The following is a 19,499-nucleotide window of genomic DNA, read 5'->3' as shown; positions in this document are numbered from 1 at the left end:
ACTCGAAATTGCAAGTTATTCAGAATTGATATAAACTCGTAATTCTGACTTTGTTCCTCAGATATGCGTGATATAAACTTGAAATTGCAAGTTGAATAGTCTGAATTGTGTGATATAAACTCGCAATTCTGACTTTGTTTCTCAGAATTGTAATAAACTCGAAATCACAAGTTATAAAGTCAGAATTATGAGATATAAACTCACAGTTTTGACTTTGTTTCTCAGATATACATGATATAAACTCTAAATAGCGAATTATAAAGTCAGAATTGTGATATAAACTCGCAATTCTGACTTTTTTTCTCAGAATTGTGTAATATAAACGTGAAATTGCAAGTTATAAAGTCAGAATTGTGAGATATAAACTGCATTTGCAAATTAAGTCAGAACTGTGAGATGTAAACTCGCAATATTGACTTAGTTTCTCAGGAATGTGTGATATAAACTCGAAATTGCGAGTTAAAAAGTCTGAATTGTGAGATATAAACTTGCAATGCTGACTTTGTTTCTCACAATTGCATGATATAAACTCCAAATTGGGAGTTATAGTCAAAATTGCAAGACATAAACTCACAATTATGATGAATAAAGTCAGAATTGCAAGATATAAACGGACAGTTCTGAAATTGTGAGTTTATATCTCACAGTTCTGGCTTTATAACACAATTGTGAATTATTAAGTCAGAATTGTGAGATATAAACTCGCAATAATGACTTTGTTCCTCAGATATGCGTAATATAAACTTGAAATTGCAATTTGAATAGTCTGAATTGTGAGATATAAACTCGCAATTCTGACTTTGTTTCTCAGAATTGTGTAACAAACTCGAAATCACAAGTTATAAAGTCAGAATTGTAAGAAATAAACTCACAGTTTTGACTTTGTTTTTTAGATATATGAAATACAAACTCGAAATAGTTGTAAACAGATTTGAAATTGTGAGTTGTAAAGTCAGAATTTGAGATATAAACTACATTTGCAAATTAAGTCAGAACTGTGAGATATAAACTGACTTTTGACTTTGTTTTTCAGATATATGTGATATAAACTAGAAATTGTGAGTTATAAAGTCAGAATTGTGAGATATAAACTACATTTGCAAATTAAGTCAGAATTGTGAGATATAAACTACATTTGCAAATTAAGTCAGAACTGTGAGATATAAACTCACAGTTTTGACTTTGTTTTTCAGATATATGTGATACAAACTAGAAATTGTGAGTTATAAAGTCAGAATTGTGAGATATAAACTTGCAATTCTGACTTTGTTTCTCAGAATTGTGTAATATAAACGTGAAATTGCAAGTTATAAAGTCAGAATTGTGAGATATAAACTGCAGTTGCAAATTAAGTCAGAATTGTGGAGGTAAACTCACAATATTGACTTTGTTTCTCAGAATTGTGTGATATAACCTCGAAATTGCAAGTTAAAAAGTCAAAATTGCAAGACATAAACTCACAATTATGATGAATAAAGTCAGAATTGCAAGATATAAACAGACAGTTCTGAAATTGTGAGCTTATATCTCCCAGTTCTGGCTTTATAACACAATTGTGAATTATTAAGTCAGAATTGTGAGATATAAACTCGCAATATTGACTTTGTTTTTCAGAAATGTGTGATATAAACTTGTAATTCTGACTTTGTTCCTCAGATATGCGTGATATAAACTTGAAATTGCAAGTTGAATAGTCTGAATTGTGAGATATAAACTCTCAGTTCTGACTTTGTTTCTCAGAATTGTGTAATAAACTCGAAATCACGAGTTATAAAGTCAGAATTGTGAGAAATAAACTCACAGTTTTGACTTTGTTTTTCAGATATATGAAATACAAACTCGAAATTGTGAGTTGTAAAGTCAGATTTGAGATATAAACTCACAATTCTGACTGTGTGTCTCAGATATGCGTGATATAAACTCGAAATAGCGAGTTATAAAGTCAGAATTGTGAGATATAAACTTGCAATTCTGACTTTGTTTCTCAGAATTTTTTAATATAAACTCGAAAGAATTGTGAGATATAAACTCGCAGTTCTGACTTTGTTTTTTAGATATTTGTGATACAAACTCAAAATTGTGAGTTATAAAGTCAGAATTGAGATATAAACTCACAGTACTGAATTTGTTTCTCAGAATTTGCATGATATAAACTTGAAATTGAGAGTTGAAGAGTCAGAATTCTGAGATATAAACTCGCATTTGTGACTGTCAGAATTACGTGATATAAACTCGAAATTGCGAGTTAAAAAGTCTGAATTGTGAGATATAAACTTGCAATACTGACTTTGTTTCTCACAATTGCATGATATAAACTCAAAATTGGGAGTTATAAAGTCAAAATTGCAAGACATAAACTTGCAATTCTGATAAGCAAAGTCAGAATTGTGAGATACAAATGGACAGTTCAGAATTTTTTTTTGGAATTGTGAGTTTATATCACGCAATTCTGGCTTTATAACACAATTGCGAATTAAGTCAGAATTGTGAGATATAAATTTTCATGTAAATTGAATAAAGTCAATTACGTTTATATCATGCAATTCTTACTTTATAACTCGGAATTGTGTTTTAATCGCAGAATTCTGAGAAAAAATGTCAGAATTGTGAGATAAAAAGTGAGACAAAGATAAAAACGGGCTTTCATACTTTTTACTTCACGTTGATGGATAACACTTTGATAGATTGTTTTTACCATCTGTTTTGACTTTCACTCTGACGGCACCCATTCACTGCAGAGGATCCATTGGTGAGCAAGTGATGTAATGTTACATTTTCCTAAATCTGTTCTGATGAAGAAACAAACTCATCTACATCTTGGATGGCCTGAGGTTAAGTACATTTTCAGCAAATTTTCAGTTTTGTGTGAACTGTTAATTAAGTTTGTAACATTCATTTATTGTGAAACAAATTTAGCTGTATTTACCAAGGTTACAGATGCAAAGCTTCATTGTCAGAGGATTAGTAAATATTTGTATGTCTCTAAAATGATTCCACCTCACCAGTCCAACAGTGAGCACAGAGTCTTTTTCCCGTAGCTAGACTGTAATCACTGAGCCTCTTTCTCACCATTTCAGCTTTCTGTTTCTCTTCTGTTTTGTCATGCGTGCAGTGAGATGTATCAGATTGGAAAGATTGTTTCGAAACTCACTGCTTATCAGCTGTCAGAGCACAGGGAAAGTGAGAACGAAAGAGTGAGAGAGAGAGTGAGGTGTTGCAGAGAAAGAGAGTGTGGGAAAGGAAATGTTAAACTGATTAAAATAATTGAAAGCCAGTAAAACATTCCCCGGAGGGGTAGATATGATTACTGATCAGTCTGCCATGACCATTACAGATTTCAAAAGACGTACACATCACATTACAAGAGTTTTTCTCACTTTACAAGAGCCAATGGCGCTTGACCAATCACATTCACAGATGGATTATTAGACGGATATATGGACAGATGGAGCTCTAGACACAGTACTGGGGTCAATAAGATTTATTTTGAAAAGGAATTAACCCTTTTACTGTCACCGTCCCCTCTGTGGGACGCCTGCGTTTACTTCACCATATTACAAATAAATCCCAATCTAATCATGACAAACTATACATCGTTGGAAAGACTCCGAAATAGATATTCTACCATATTTTTGTGTTACAAATTATGTAGGAAAAGTAATAGATTAATATATGTAAAGCGTGCGTACATCATAACATGAGTTCTGACCTTTGTCACAAAAGACTTTCAGCGTTGTCTTTTTCCCTTTTACATTTTAGAAATCATAAGAAATTATATATCAGTTCAAAACTTCAAATCTCAAAATTCATACTTTGAAAAGCACTTTAAAATCAGACATTGCATTACCACAGAAAATGTACATTTAAAATCATATTACAAAATGTTTTCATTCATGAATTACAAAAATGTAAGTCTGGATAGTGCATGTCTGTGTTCAGAAATGGGAGTGACAGTTAAAGGGTTAATATTTTTATTAAGCAAGGATGCATTAAATTAAGCAAAAGTTACAGTAAATGCATTTGTAATATTACAAAATATTTCAAATAAATGCTGAACTTTTGAACTTTGTATTCATAAAAAAATAAAAAAACAACTTTTTGTAACATTGATAATAATAATCATGTTTCTTGAGCAGCAAATCAGCATATTAGAATGATTTCTGAAGGATCGTGTGACACTGAAGACTGGAGTAATGATGCTGAAAATTCAGCATTGCGTAACAGGAATAAATTACATTTTAAAATATATTCAAATTGAAAAAAGTTATTTTAAATTGTAATAATATTTCAGAGTTTTTACCATATTTTAATCAAATAAACACAGTAGAGCAGAAGAGACATCTTACTGATTAGTCTCACTGCTATATAGATGTTAGATACATAGTCACAATTAAGCGCTATAAATGAACTTGTTTACACAAATCAGCTTAGTGTTGACAACTAATTAATCGTGACAAGTTGGCAATCCATTATCACCCAAAAAAAGCATTTGTTTCCATATGATCAGGCCTATATATACCCGCCATGTTTGGCATGATTGAATCTGGACAATCTCACTCAGTGACGTTATTGTTGTTGTGACACTTGATCGTAGGGACTTTATTTAAAGCTATTGAATTCTGCAGTGTTGTGTTGTGGTTTTCTACTGTCTCTGGTGGTCTGTCTGCTGTCCTGCTCCTGTCAGCCTTCATGGCTCTCCATCCTGCTGTGACTGCGCAGGGCATGATGGAGCGGCGTATGCCGGTATTCTGAGACTCCGGGATCGTCTTTCTCCGTGGAGTTCCTGGTATGGATGTAGATGTGGAGAGGGGATATCACGACACATTCCTGCAGACAGGTGACAGGATGCTGAGGTGTCGTTTCCCCCTGATGGTGAAGCATACAGTATAGTCAGACTGCTGACAGACTTGTGTTGGTTTATGACAGCGTCAGTGTTGGGGAAGAAACTGTAGCTTTTCAAATTACAGGCTACTAATCATTCAAAGGGATAGTTCACCCGAAAATGATTTACTCACCCTCGAGGCATCCTAGGTGTATATGACTTTCTTCTTTCGGACGAATACAATCTGAGTTATATTAAAAAATGGCCAGCTTCAGTTGTCTAAAAGAAATATAATAATGCACATCCGTCCATCATAAAAAGTGTCCCACACGGCTCTGAAGATAATTGTGTTTTTGTAAGAAAAATGTCTATATTTACAACTTTATAAACCGTAATCTATAGCTTTCGAAGAAAAAAATCCTATGAAACATATTCATAAAAAAAATAAAAATGTATATAATAAAAGAATAAAACTGTAATGAGATTTCAAGTCAAATGTAATAAATTGCTAAACAAAAGTAGGGCTATCAAACGATTAATCGCGATTAATCGCATACAAAATAAAAGTTTGAGTGTACTGTGTGTAATTATTATGTATATATAAATACAAACACATTCTGGTTTAGATTTAAGAAATATTTACAAGTATATGTATTTATTATAATTTTTATATAATTTATTTTATATATAAATACAAACATTTTTCTTAAATATATACATTAATTTGTGTGTATTTATATATAAATAATAATTATGCACAGTGCAAACACATATTAGGCAAACTCAAACTTTTATTTTGTATGCGATCAATCGTTTGAAAGCCTTAAAAAAATATACATTAACTGTTATTTGTTTAAAATTTTGCTAAATCTAACATTAAAATAATAAATTGATTTTAAATTATTATTTTTAAATCCAAATTAAAGTAGCATTTTATATAGCATTTACAATTACAGTTTTTTAGTTTTTGGGTGATTCTATTTTAAATGTTTTTTTGACAACTAAAAATCTGAGACATTTAATTCTCAGCCCATACAGAGCTGTAAAAATCTTAAAGGATCTTAATGAATCTTAAAGGATATTAATACTTTTTGAGTCAAAAGGTTTTGAAAAGTTTTCATACACTACCAGTCAAACGTTTTTTGTACAGTAAGATTTTAGTTTTTTAAAGAAGTCTCTTCTGCTCGTCAAGCCTGCATTTATTTGATCCAAAGTACAGCAAATACAGTACAATTTTTTAATATTTTTACTATTTAAAATAACGTTTTTTTTTATATATATATTTTAAAATGTAATTTATTCCTATGATGTCAAAGCTGAATTTTTGAATGGTTCAGTGTATAATGTTACAAAATATTTTAATTTCAGATAAATGCTGATAAAATCTTTGGAGTACAAAAAATGTACTCAACTGTTTTAGATATTGATAATAGTAATAATAGTAATAATAGTAATAAATGTTTTTAAACAGCAAATCAACATATTAGAATGATTTCTGAAGGATCATTAATAAATTACATTTTAAAATATATTCAAATAGAAAACAGTTATTTGAAATAGTAAAAATATTTCACTGTATTACTGATTTTGCTGTATTTTGGGTCAAATAAATGCAGGCTTGGTGAGCGGAAGAGACTTTTTAAAAAAAAAAACATTAAAATCTTACTGTTCAAAAACGTTTTTGACTGGTAGCGTATCATATGTTGTATATATTATATTGGCATAAATTGCAACAAGGATTTCTAAAATAAACAGATTTTACTGATATATCTACCCATCTTTATCCAAAAAGGTGATTCGAGCACCTTACCTTACCTTTTTTTTTTTTTTTTTTTTTTTTTTTGATCCAAAATCATCATAACCCCTACAAAATGTATTACCCAGTAAATATTCATCCATAGCATTTAATATTTTGACTTTCATCTTCTTTTATGTATTTCTTTCACCAGGAAAAAAGATTTTGGCTGAGGACCTGTGGTTATGTTGACACAGAATGACCCAGTTGCTTTTCTTCATCCTTTTGCCAAATGTTTTCTTTTTATTTCTGCCAGTCGAGTTGAAACAAATTGAACAGTGTGTTATTTTATGATTAACTTTAACTTTTTTTTTTTTTGTAACATGAATTAAATGTTAAACTATATGTCTATTTATTTTAAAATATATTTTTACTATTTAAAATAACTATTTTCTATTTGAATATATTTTAAAATGTAATTTATTCCTGTGATCAAAGCTGAATTTTTAGCATCATCATTCAGAAATCATTACAATATTCTGATTTGCTGCTCAAAAAAAAAACAACTATTATTATTAATATTATAATTATTTTTACTATTCTTATTATTCTTATTATTCTTATTCTTATTCTTATTCTTATTCTTATTCTTATTATTATTATTATTGAGTTGAAAACAGCCGAGTAGAATTTTTTAAGGCTTCTTTGATGAATAGAATGTTCAGAAGAACTGCTTTTATCTGAAATACAAATCTTTTGTAACATTTTGTAAAATAACTGTTTTCTATTTGAATATATTCTAAAATGTAATTTATTCTGTGATCAAAGATACATTTTCAGCATCATTACTCCAGTCTTCAGTGTCACATGATCCTTCAGAAATCATTCTAATATGCTGATTTGCTGTTTGAGAAAAATTTATTAATATTATTATTATTATTATTATTATTATCAATATTTAAAACAGGCAAGGATGCTTTAAATTGATCAAAAGTGATGATAAAGACATTTATATTGTTACAAAATATTTCTATTTCAAATAAATGCTGTTCTTCTGAACTTTCTATTTATCAAAAAAAAAAAAACTACAAAAATATATAATTATAATAACAATTATTATAATAAATGTTTTTTTGAGCAACAAATCAGAATATTAGAAAGATTTCTAAAGGATCATGTAACTGGAGTAATGATGCTAAAAATTCAGCTTTGAAATCACAGGAATAAATTACATTTTAAAATATATTCAAACAGAAAATAGTAATTTTAAATTGTAAAAATATTTTAAGAAAAATGTTACTGTTTTGCTGTACTTTGGATCAAATAAATGCAGGCTTGGTGAGCAGAAGAGACTTCTTTGAAAACATTAAAAATCTTACTGTTCATAAACTTTTGACTGGTAATGTACATTTACTTGAGACGCAAATCTTTGAACAGTTAAACAAAACCAAGTGAGTTCTTAGAACAAGAACAAATCTGGAATGTGAGAGTGCAAAAAATCTAAATATTGAGAAAATCGCCTTTAAAGTTGTCCAAATGAAGTTCTTAGCAATGCATATTACTAATAAAAAATTATGTTTTGATATATTTATGGTAGGAAATGGTAGTGCACATATATAACTTATGGGGGGAAAGGTAGCTTGTTACTGGAAAAGCTGCACTATTTTAGTTGTACTACTGTCATGCTCCTGAAAATTGTACTGAAGTTAGCAGCATCGCTACTTTTAGTTAGTCGCTCCCCAACGCTGAACATTCTCGTTTCGTTTGGCTAGAGAGGACGGTTCAGGCGGACTGGCGCCCTGCTGGGAGTGGAGAGACAGGGTCTCTCATATATCTGCCCCCACATCTGTCCCTCCACGTCTCTGTGGGTCTCATGTGTCTGCTGTGCTGTTTGTGTCTCTGGAGCCTCTCTGTTACATCACTGACCCGCTTTGCAGAGCTTTCACCCCTTTAAAACTCTGACCCGCAGAGTCAGGATTGATGCTGGACACTTTAGTGTGTGCATGTTGTTTTTAGGCTGCTTTGATGATGTTAGTGACTTGTAAGAGAGCATCTCAGATTTCTAAACTGGTTTTTAGTGCATCTGAGCTCAGTCGGTATAGAGCGTCAGACTTTTAAAGAAATAGTTCACCCAAAAATAAAAATTTGCGGAAAATGTACTCACCCTCAGGCCATCCAAGATGTAGATGAGTTTGTATTTTCATTTGGAGAAATGTAGCATTACATCACTTGCTCACCAATGGATCCTCTGGAGTGAATGGGTGCCGTCAGAAGTCAATGACAGGTTTTGGTGTCACAAGATGTTAAACTGATGGAATGGAGTGGTGAGGATTACTTGTGGATTATTGTGATGTTTTCATTAGCTGTTTGAATTCTGATGGCACCCATTCACTGCATAGGATCAATTGGTGAGCAAGTGATGCAATGTTACATTTCAAAATATTATAATGATTTGTGAAGGATCATGTGACACTGAAGACTGGAGTAATGATGCTGAAAATGTATCTTTGATCACAGGAATAAATTACATTTTAGAATATATTCAAATAGAAAACAGTTATTTTACAAAATGTTACAAAAGATTTCTATTTCAGATAAAAGCAGTTCTTCTGAACATTCTATTCATCAAAGAAACCTTAAAAAATTCTACTCGGCTGTTTTCAACTCAATAAATAATAATAATAATAATAATACTAGTAAAAAGTATTATTAGTAAAAATAGTAAAAGAATAGTAAAAATAATTATAATATTAATAATAATAGGTTTTTTTTTTTTTTTGAGCAGCAAATCAGAATATTGTAATGATTTCTGAATGATGATGCTAAAAATTCAGCTTAAGTAAAAATATATTTTAAAATGTAACTGTTTTTGCTGTACTCTAAATCAAATAAATGCAGGATTGGTGAGCCTTGGTGAGTCAGAAGAGACTTTTTTAAAAAACATGAAAAACTTTTGACTGGTAGTGTAAAAAAATATTTCTGGCTTGTAAATTAGCATAACGTTTTATATAAGAAAAATAGTTCATTACAGCAACATAGAATCTTTCTCATAATTGTTTTTGGAAGACTAGGAATGTGACTTAAAAATGGAATGAATAATTCAATTGTCAATTTTTCAAAAATAAAAATGTACAGTTACTTTGAACATACAAACTCGTCAAAATCTTTAATGGCCTGACGGTGAGTAATTTTTTGGTAAATCTGAAGGTTCAGATAAAAACCTGACAGTTCATTGGGTTCCTGTAGCTCAGCTTTTAGTGCATGGTGTTAGCAGTGCCAAGGTCGTGGGTTGATTTTCAGTCGCTTAGGATAACGTTGTCTGCCAAATGCAAAATTGTTGGCTCTACCAAATCTCAACAACAACAAGCGTATTTGATATTATCCTTCAGTCGGTGTGATGGACTCTCCTTGCATTGGCAGTGACCAATGCGCTTTTTCTCAATAATACTGGCAAGCTGCTGTCCTGCTCGAATCTGATCCAAACTAATTTTCCTCAGCAAACAAAAAGCCACGTATCACAAATGCTGATTGTTATGCGTGAGAAATGTTTTCCTCCTGTACTTAAATGACTTATGAAACAAGAAAATGGAAGCAGCGCTATTTGTAATTATTCAGTGTATTATTGAAGTGAATTCATTATATTATTATTGTTTTCATTTGTGCAGCACTCCAGAGATTTTGATAAGCTTCCTATTGATTCCCTGCCCAAATGGAGTCTCATGATCCTGAAAAAATGTCAGGTATCCCAAAGTTGTTATTTAAAAGATTGAAAATGTAATGGAAATTATTAAAAACCTTAAAATATCATGGAAAATTTATGTTGTCACTATGAATTTTTATAGTTATGCTTAATTCTAGGCTATTTATTTTTCATTCTGAATGCAGTCTTTATAAAATCATTTTCATTTTCCAGTCAGTCGTTGCAAACCGCTGGAAATGTCATGAAAAATCATGCAAATTGGTCAGAAAATGTGCAAACCCTGGGTGTTGCAATGCATGAAATCAGAGAGAACTGTCAGCAGCAGTCATTTAGTCTGTCACCTTGGTTCCAAATTTAATCGGAGAGTGTGACAGACAGAGAACTGTAAGAATTCACCCAAAAAAAGTGAGTAGGTGTGACACCCCTCAACAAAATTTTGTTTTGAGCCAGTGGATGCCAGAGCCAATTGAACCAATAGGGAAATGCATTACACTAACCCTGCAAAGCGTATGAAATAAATGTCAGAAAAACCTATTTTTATTGTTTATTGAGCCTTTAGAATAAAACCATATTATTGCAATTAAAAAACTGTTTTCTATTTGAATATATTTAAAATATATTTTATTCCTGTGATCAAAGCTGAAGCATCATTACTCCAGTCTGCAGTGTCACATGATCCTTCAGAAATCATTCTAAAATGCTGATTTATAATCAGTGTTAATATTGTTTTGGGACCTGTGAGCCTTTTTTTATGATTCCTTGATGAAGAAAAAGTTAAAAAGAACAGTGTTTATTCCAAATAAAATAGTCAGTAATTTTTTTTTTTTTTAAGAAATGGGTGTTAAATAGATAAAAAGTGATAGTAAAGACTTGTACTGTTAGAAAAGATTTCTATTTTGAATAAATGCTGTTCTTTTTTTTTCTTTGATTCGTCAGAGAATCAAAGAAAAAAGTATCACAAGTTCAAAATAATAATAATAATAATAATAAATCAGCATATTAGAATGATTTCTGAAGAATCATGTGACACTGAAGACTGCAGTATTGGCTGATGAAATTCAGCGCTGCATCACAGAAATAAATTATATTTTTAAGTATATTAAAATAGGAAACCAATATTAGAAATTGCAATAATATTTCAGAATATTACTGTTTTTTTCTACATTTTTGATCAAATAAGTACAGCTTTTATGAGCATAAGAGACTCTAGTAAAAACATTAAAAATCTTACTGATCCCAAACGTTTGAATGACAGTGTATAAAAAATTTTTTTTTAATTAAATGTAATTTAAAAACATTCACAGGTTAAAACTGTGCAAAATATGCAGTTTGGTGCAATTCTAGTAGCTTATAATGTAAATTAATATGGTTTTTATAAGTAGTATTACAGACTGCTTACATAAAATGCATATAAATGTTAGTCACTATATTTCTCAATGTCTTAGTAAGATAATAAACTCTGTAGTTTCTCTGTAGTTTAAAAACATATAATGCAATGCAATACTATAATGATTGAGAGATCAACAAGTAAACGTTGCTCAAAAGCCTGATGATAATCAGATTTTAGCCTGATTTTTCTGAAAATTAAAAATTATTTATGTATAATCAAGGAAACAGTTTAGCAAGTGATTATTTTGAAATATTACTAACAATATAAAAGTTATTCTTACGTTCACTTGATAAAAATCAGTAGATTTCACAGCAAAAACACATTTGTACAGTTATTCTAAAATTACTTATACTTGCTAAAAAAGTCTAATATGTCAATCAGGCGACAGAAGGCATGTAGTAGATGCAGTGTAGTGCAACAGGTTTTTCAGCAGTTTTAATCAGTTTAGAGGCATTTGAAGTTTGCAGATGAAATATGATACAGCAGGCTTTACAAGGTCAAACCTTCAGATTAGATGCACTTTTGATGTTGATTTTATTGTCTGAAAACAGAATGTTGATTTGACCGAGAGGTCGAGAAAGAAACACGGACTGTTGCTTCCCCAGCATGACACCAAAGGCATGAAGGCCTCCAAAAAAAGCCCTGCTGGCAGTGCGCAGGACTGAACGAGGGGAGGGGAGGGGAGAGAAGAAGATGGTCTGAAATAAAAGCAGCTGTTCCCGAAGGCTTGCTGAATACGCGTTACGTTTATGGGTGCCGTTGGAGCTGGTCTCCACCAGCCTTTGGAGAACTAAGCAAACCAGACTGCTGGCGAGTCTGACGACCTGCAGGACAGGCAGGAAACTACAGGCCCAATCAGTGGATCTCTAACCCTCCTCTAACGGACTGACACACAGTTGGTGAGTGTGACGGATGATGGACTGACCGATCGGCTTGGATTGTTTGAAAAAGATAATGAGGAGCATTCAGCTTGTAATTGTGTTTTAAAGGAGATGTGGTGGAGAGGATGACTTTACAGGGAGTTTTGTAGTCGTTGTTAGGCTGTGGCGATTGACACATTGCTCTGTTAACGAGCGGTTGCCTTGTGATGAGAAGTAGGTGATTTGCAGGTGTTTGCTGTATAGGGATGAGAGTAGAGTGATTCTGTTAATGACTATTTTACAACCTGATGAATAGCATAATGAGTTATATAACTGAGAGAATAATTGTTCCCAACTAGATGCCTTTTGGTAGTGTTTTTGTTTTGTTTCTACATATTTTTAGTCATTAATTTGTCATTCATGCATTCATTCATTTATTTTTAAATGTGTTTGTTTGTCATTATTATATGTTGTTACATTTTATATATTATATAAATATGTATATATCTATTTGTTGTTAATAATACATGCAGCTTATATATTATTAAAAAAATATTAATAAGTGTTATTAATAATAATATCATTATTGTTGCTATTGTTTATTGTTATTATTATTATTATTAGTAGTAGTAGTAGTAGTATGTATGTACACTTATAACCGTATTTATTGTTTTTAATAAGTTAATATTATATATCAAAATAATAATTGTTATTATTATTGTTACTATAATTATTTTATATGTAATTTTATCAGTATTAATATATGTATATATTAATATTCATTTACTATTATGAATAATTTTGATATTAAGTAAATCATTTTTTCGTCATTGTCATTTTATGTAATATTATATACAGAATATATGTATATATTGATATTTGTTGTTAATACATGCAGCTTGTATATTATAAAAATAAGTATTAATAATTATTATTAATAATACTATCATTACTGTTGCTATTGTTTATTATTAGTTGTAGTAGTGTGTACATTTATAACATATATGTATATTTATTGTTTTACTAAGTTAATATTATATATCATAATAAATACTATTATTATTATTATTACTTAATTATTTGTATGTAATTTTATCAATATTAATATATGTATATATTAATATTCATTTACTATTATTAATCATTTTATAAGTTCATTTTTACGTCATTATATAATATTATATACATGCAATATCATTAATAATAGTATCATTATTGTTGCTATTAGGCTAGTTATTATTAGTAGTAGTAGTAGTAATACTATGTACTTTTATATACATATGTATATATAATTTTTTTTAATAAGTCATTATATATCATAACAATAATTTACTACTGTTAATAATTATTATATGTCATTTATTTCGTTATTATGTTATTTTATATAATATTATATACATATGTATATATCGATATTTGTTGTTATTAATAGATGCAGCTTATATATTATTAAAATAATGATTAATTATTAATTATTGGTAATTATAATTAATAATAGTACCATTATTGTTGCTATTATTTATTATTATTAGTAGTAGTATTTAGTTTTATTTATAACATGTATATATTAGTATTTATTTATTGTTTTTAATAAGTTAATATTAGATATCACAATAAACATTTATTATTATTATTATTACTATAATTATTTTGAATGTACTTTTATATATATTGATATATCTATTAGGGCTGTCAAACGATTAATTTTTGCATGCAGAAAAAAACTTTGTGTTTACATAATATATGTGTGTGTACTGTGTGTATTTGTAACGCATATATAAATATGTATACATGCATGTATATATATAAAAAATATTTGTCTATATATATTTATATGTCATATAAATATATATATGAATGTATATTGAATGTATATACATATAACTATAACATTTTCTTAAATATATACATGCTTTTAATGTGTATATATATATATATATATATATATATATATATATATATTAACAAACCGGTAAGCTTTAAACATAGTAGTATCTCAACTAGCTTGTTGTGCTGTGAACATTGAAATCCTACAGCTGGTTTAGTAGAGTTGTGTTGTTTCTTTCACAATAATCAGATTTTTACCTGGTGGATGATAAAATAGATGAACAAAGTCCCACAGACTGCATTGAGGGAGCCATAAGTAGGAAGTGAACCACGCTTGCAACTGCTTTGCAACACCCCTGCAACCATTCAGTAATCTCTAGTATCGTTTCAGTGACTTTTGCTATGGCAGATCTAGTTTTGTACTGTTTCTACGGCGTTTTCATTTTGCTGTAAAATCCCATATTGAGCTGTTTATTGAATCGGTCATAAACCTGCTTTTCTTGAACCGCCAGCAATCTTCCTGCAGACTGATGTCAGACTCTAGGCTCCGTCTTAATGACTGAGAACACAAGCTTCTCATTAAGAACTTGTTTGTTTCTTTTTTACCTGATCAATTCTGTCACTGTCTTGAAATTGCCTGTAAATTTGTTTTTTTCTCTCTTTTACCTTCACTCCTTCTGCAACAAATAACAAAATTGACTTTGCGCAAATTTAATTTCAGTCACTCTCAGAAAGTTTTTCAATGTGACAAACGTTGAAGTAGGGATTGTTTTGTTTAATAAAGGTGATCCCATTCTTCATTTTTAGATGCATTAAAATATAACCGTTAATGTACACATATTTCATGCTAATTTAAATCTGAGCAGAAATTCTTAAAAAAACATAAAATAATTGCATGCAATGTTGCATGCATTGTACAAACAAATCCTTAGTTTTTTTGTTTTTTTTTAATACAAATTTGTAAATATCCTTAAATCAAGACACTACCATTCAAAAGTTTTTGAACAGTAAGATTTGTAATGTTTTTTAAAAAATTCTCTTCTGCTCACCAAGCCTGCATTTTGTTTGATCCAAAGTACAGCAAAAACAGTACAATTTCAGTACAAAAACAGTAGAATTTTTTCAGGTTTCTTTGATGAATAGAATCAGAAATGAAATAGAAATATTTTGTAACATTATAAATGTCTTTATCATTGCCTTTGGTCAATTTAAAGCATCCTTGCTAAATAAAAATATTTATTTCTATAATTTCACACCAAAAAAATAAAAAATAAAAAATATTATACTGACTCCAAAGCTTTTGAATGGTATAGTGTATAATGTTACAAAAGTTTTTTATTTCAGATAAATGCTGATCTTTGCATCTTTCTATTCATCAAAGAATCCCGGAAAAATATGCTTAACTGTTTTAAATATTAATAATAATAATAAAAATTAAATGCATTCAAATAGAAAGCAGTTCTATTTGTACTATTTTAAATAGTAAAAAATATTTCACAATATTTTTTTTGCTGTATTTTGGATCAAATAAATGCAGGCTTGGTAAGCAGAAGAGACTTCTTTAAAAAACATTAAAAATCCTACAAATCTTAAAACTTTTGACTGGTAATGTACATTTACTTGAGATGCAAATCTAAAATGAAGTATTTAAACTTAAAGTCTTAAAACATGAACAAATATTTTTCTGAGCCTATTGAAAGATATTTGTTCTGCTTTAATAATAACCTACAGAAACCCTTAAGTAAATCTGTTTAATTTGTAATGTTTAATTTGAAAATCTGGAATCTGAGGGTGCAAAAAAATCTAAATATTGAGAAAATCACCTTTAAAGTTGTTCAAATGAAGTTCTTAGCAATGCATATTACTAATCAAAAAATAAGTTTTGATATATTTCTGGTAGAAAATGCACAACATAGTTTTATGGAACATGGTCTTTACTTAATATCCTAATGATTTTTGGCATTTAAAAAAAATGTTTTCACTTAAAATTCAGTTTTGTTGAGTTCTGTTCAAATACTGTTTAATGTCATTACCCTGAGATCCTTGACTGAAAAAAATGTAGAAAAATAAATGCAGTTCACAAAAAAAATTACAAAGAAACATCAGTTGAATTAAATGTGAAATTTTGGCATAGAAAAAAATAACATACAAATGTTTTTTTTTTATTGTTGCTACATTTCAATGAGTAAAAGTGTAGCACAAAATGCTGCATAACTGTTATTTTTTATGGCCAAATAAGCTCATCTACTGTAAAAGAAGATTAAGAAAGCAACAATAGAAAAAGATTCCCTAATTTATGTTAAAAAATGGAATTTATCAACGTTTTCCACAGCAAAACAGTTACAGTAGTTTAATGCTGCTTTGCACCATTTTTTGGACATTTTTTGGGATTTTTTTGTTACAATTTTAGTTGTTTTTATTTGTGTTTTGTGTATTTGTTTAAATACTATTTAATGTCCTTGCCTAGGGAAAAAATTGCTAGTACGTTTTAAAAACAAATAAAGAGTTTAATTGTAAAATGTATCCCAATAACCTGTTTTGTTTACTAGTTCAAAATAAACATTTTTTTTTTTACAGTAACTACTTTACACTAAAGGTACAAGGTGGCCCCACCAGCACCGAAATGTAGTTCACTCGCTGTAATTTAAACACAGTATTGTTGCAATTTCTCCATCTTTCATAACAGGTCAATCAGATGTTCAGTAGAGCAGGTTGTGGATCATCTACCGTTCCTCAGCTCTCCCTTAGAAACCCGACTCCACCGGCCAGCCTGGTTTAAAATAAGTTAGATTTATTTTTGCGGCTACTTGGCGCCTAGATTACTTCACTTTCCTGTCATGTGAGCTCTGGACTGTACATAACTCATTACAAGATCGCCTCGGATTGTTGACACGCTTTAGACGTGAGCATTTGTATGATCTCAAGGTGAATGCTTTCAACCAGCACAAGCTCAATAGTAAACTAAAGCTGCCCCATAGAGCGCTTACTGTCCTAAATATGAAGAACAAGGATGTTCCATCATCTTCTCTAACACAGAGCTGCATTTAAAAGCATTGAAGCGCAAGAGTAGCTGTTACCAGGCTTATTTTGGGTGGTGGATGTCTGTGGTTGCTCATCCTTCCTGACAGGTTGATGGGTTTACAGCAATGCCCCCCCACACCAGGACGGTTAAAATAGAGTACTCTTTACCCACTGATGTTATGTACCACCACCTATGATCATGCATCATATGACTGCTGTGCATTTTAGAAATGGCTTCTGGCTTTAGGGCTGGGCGATTATGGCTATTTTGATACTTAAAAAAAAAATAAATAAATAAAAAAAAACACATTTGGGGATTTTACATGGGCTTATTTTATAATATGGCTCTAAAAATGTTTATCTATTTATTCATATTTTAATACATGAATCAGTATCTTAATATTTATGTGTTTCCTTTGAAATAGTTTTTTTGAACAAGGGTATATTTTATAATATAGCTCTAAAATGTTTATTTATTCATACTTTTAATACATGAATCAGTATCTCAATATTTATGCTTTTCCTTTGAAATATATTTTTTAAACATGAGGATATTTTATAATATAGCTCTAAAATGTTTATTTATTCATATTTTTAATACATGAATCAGTATCTTAATATTTATGCATTTCCTTTGAAATGTATTTTTTTGAACATGGGTATATTTTATAATATGGCTCTGAAAAAGTGTTTATCTATTTATTCATATTTTTTATACATGAATCAGTATCTTAATATTTATGCATTTCCTTTTAAATTGATTTTTTTAAACATAGGTATACTTTATAATATAGCTCTAAAATGTTTATTTATTCATATTTTTAATACATGAATCAGTATCTTAATATTTATGCATTTCCTTTTAAATGGATTTTTTAAACAGGTATACTTTATCATATAGCTCTAAAATGTTTATTTATTCATATTTTTAATACATGAATCAGTATCTTAATATTTATGCTTTTCTTTTGAAACTTTTTTTTTGAACATGGTTATAATTTACAATATGGCTCTGAAAAAGTGTTTATCTATTTATTCATATTTTTAATACATGAATCAGTATCTCAATATTTATGCTTTTCCTTTGAAATAGATTTTTTCTTAACATCAGTATATTTTATAATATAGCTCTAAAATGTTTATTTATTCATGTTTTTAATACATGAATCAGTATCTTAATATTTATGCATTTCCTTTGAAATGGGAAAAAAATTATAGTAAAATATAATAATAAAAACTGATGTAATCAAACCATTTTTTTCAGGCAAATTTAAAATGTTTAATGTTAAAAAAAAAAATAAAAAAAAATCAAAAAACCTTACATTTTTCCATAATAACTATATTCAGGAACTATATTCGTATCATTTTCATTTATATGCACCAACTTTTATTTTTTTATTTTTTTCATTTATATGCACCAATTTAGTAATAAATAATATTTAGTAAAATCAGATATGATTAAGTGGCCTATATAATGAATGAATGAATAATAATAATAATATTTTTAGGTAAACAAAAAAATAATTGTCTGTTTTACTTTGTTTCCTCTTAAGATAATCTAGCAATTTTCCCCTAACTATACTCAAGAACTATATTAATATATGTTTCATTTATATGCACCAACTTTACAATTTTTTTAAAACCATTTTCATTTATATTTACCAGTTTAATAATAAATAATATTTAGTAACATCAGCCATTTGAAATGGCCTGTATAATAAAAGTAATAATAATTAATTTACATACAATTTACTATTTAATACAGGGCTGTTGAAAATAATAATAATAATAATAATAATAATAATAATCTGTATTTTTGTCTTCATTTTGTTTTTTTCTTATCAATCAAGGATACAAAGGGTCTTATTTTTGTGAATGTTTTTATTTTTTAATTTTTAGGTAAGCATGAAATAATTTTTAATGCATGTTTATGATCTCTGTTGTCCAAAAAAAAACATCTACTTAAAATAATGTAGACATTTTTTCCTAAGAACTATATTCAAGAATTGTATTCATATCATTTTCATTTATATGGCCAAACTTTTAATTACTTTTTTAAGCAATTTCATTTATATGCACCAGTTTAATAATAAATATTATTTAGTAACATCAAACGTTTTAAATAAGTGGCCTATATAATAATA

General features: G+C 29.1%; 1 protein-coding gene across 4 annotated transcripts in view; it reads left to right on the top strand.

The window, feature by feature from the left end:
• Positions 1-19,499, top strand: part of xirp2b (xin actin binding repeat containing 2b) — a 134,259-nt gene that overhangs the window by 61,974 nt on the left and 52,786 nt on the right. For 2 of the 4 annotated variants that reach the window (XM_051119186.1, XM_051119188.1), the window contains exon 1: positions 12,230-12,546. The exons of the other annotated variants lie outside the window; for them this stretch is intronic. The gene's annotated coding sequence lies outside the window, so the exon portion shown is untranslated. Of the gene's footprint in view, positions 1-12,229; positions 12,547-19,499 lie in introns of those variants that run through there. 4 annotated transcript variants of the gene reach the window in all.

The sequence above is a fragment of the Labeo rohita genome, chromosome 9 (assembly GCF_022985175.1).
Source record: "Labeo rohita strain BAU-BD-2019 chromosome 9, IGBB_LRoh.1.0, whole genome shotgun sequence".
NCBI lineage: Eukaryota > Metazoa > Chordata > Actinopteri > Cypriniformes > Cyprinidae > Labeo > Labeo rohita.
Note: the sequence above shows the minus strand (reverse complement) of the source record. Positions and strands in the feature narration are given on the sequence as shown.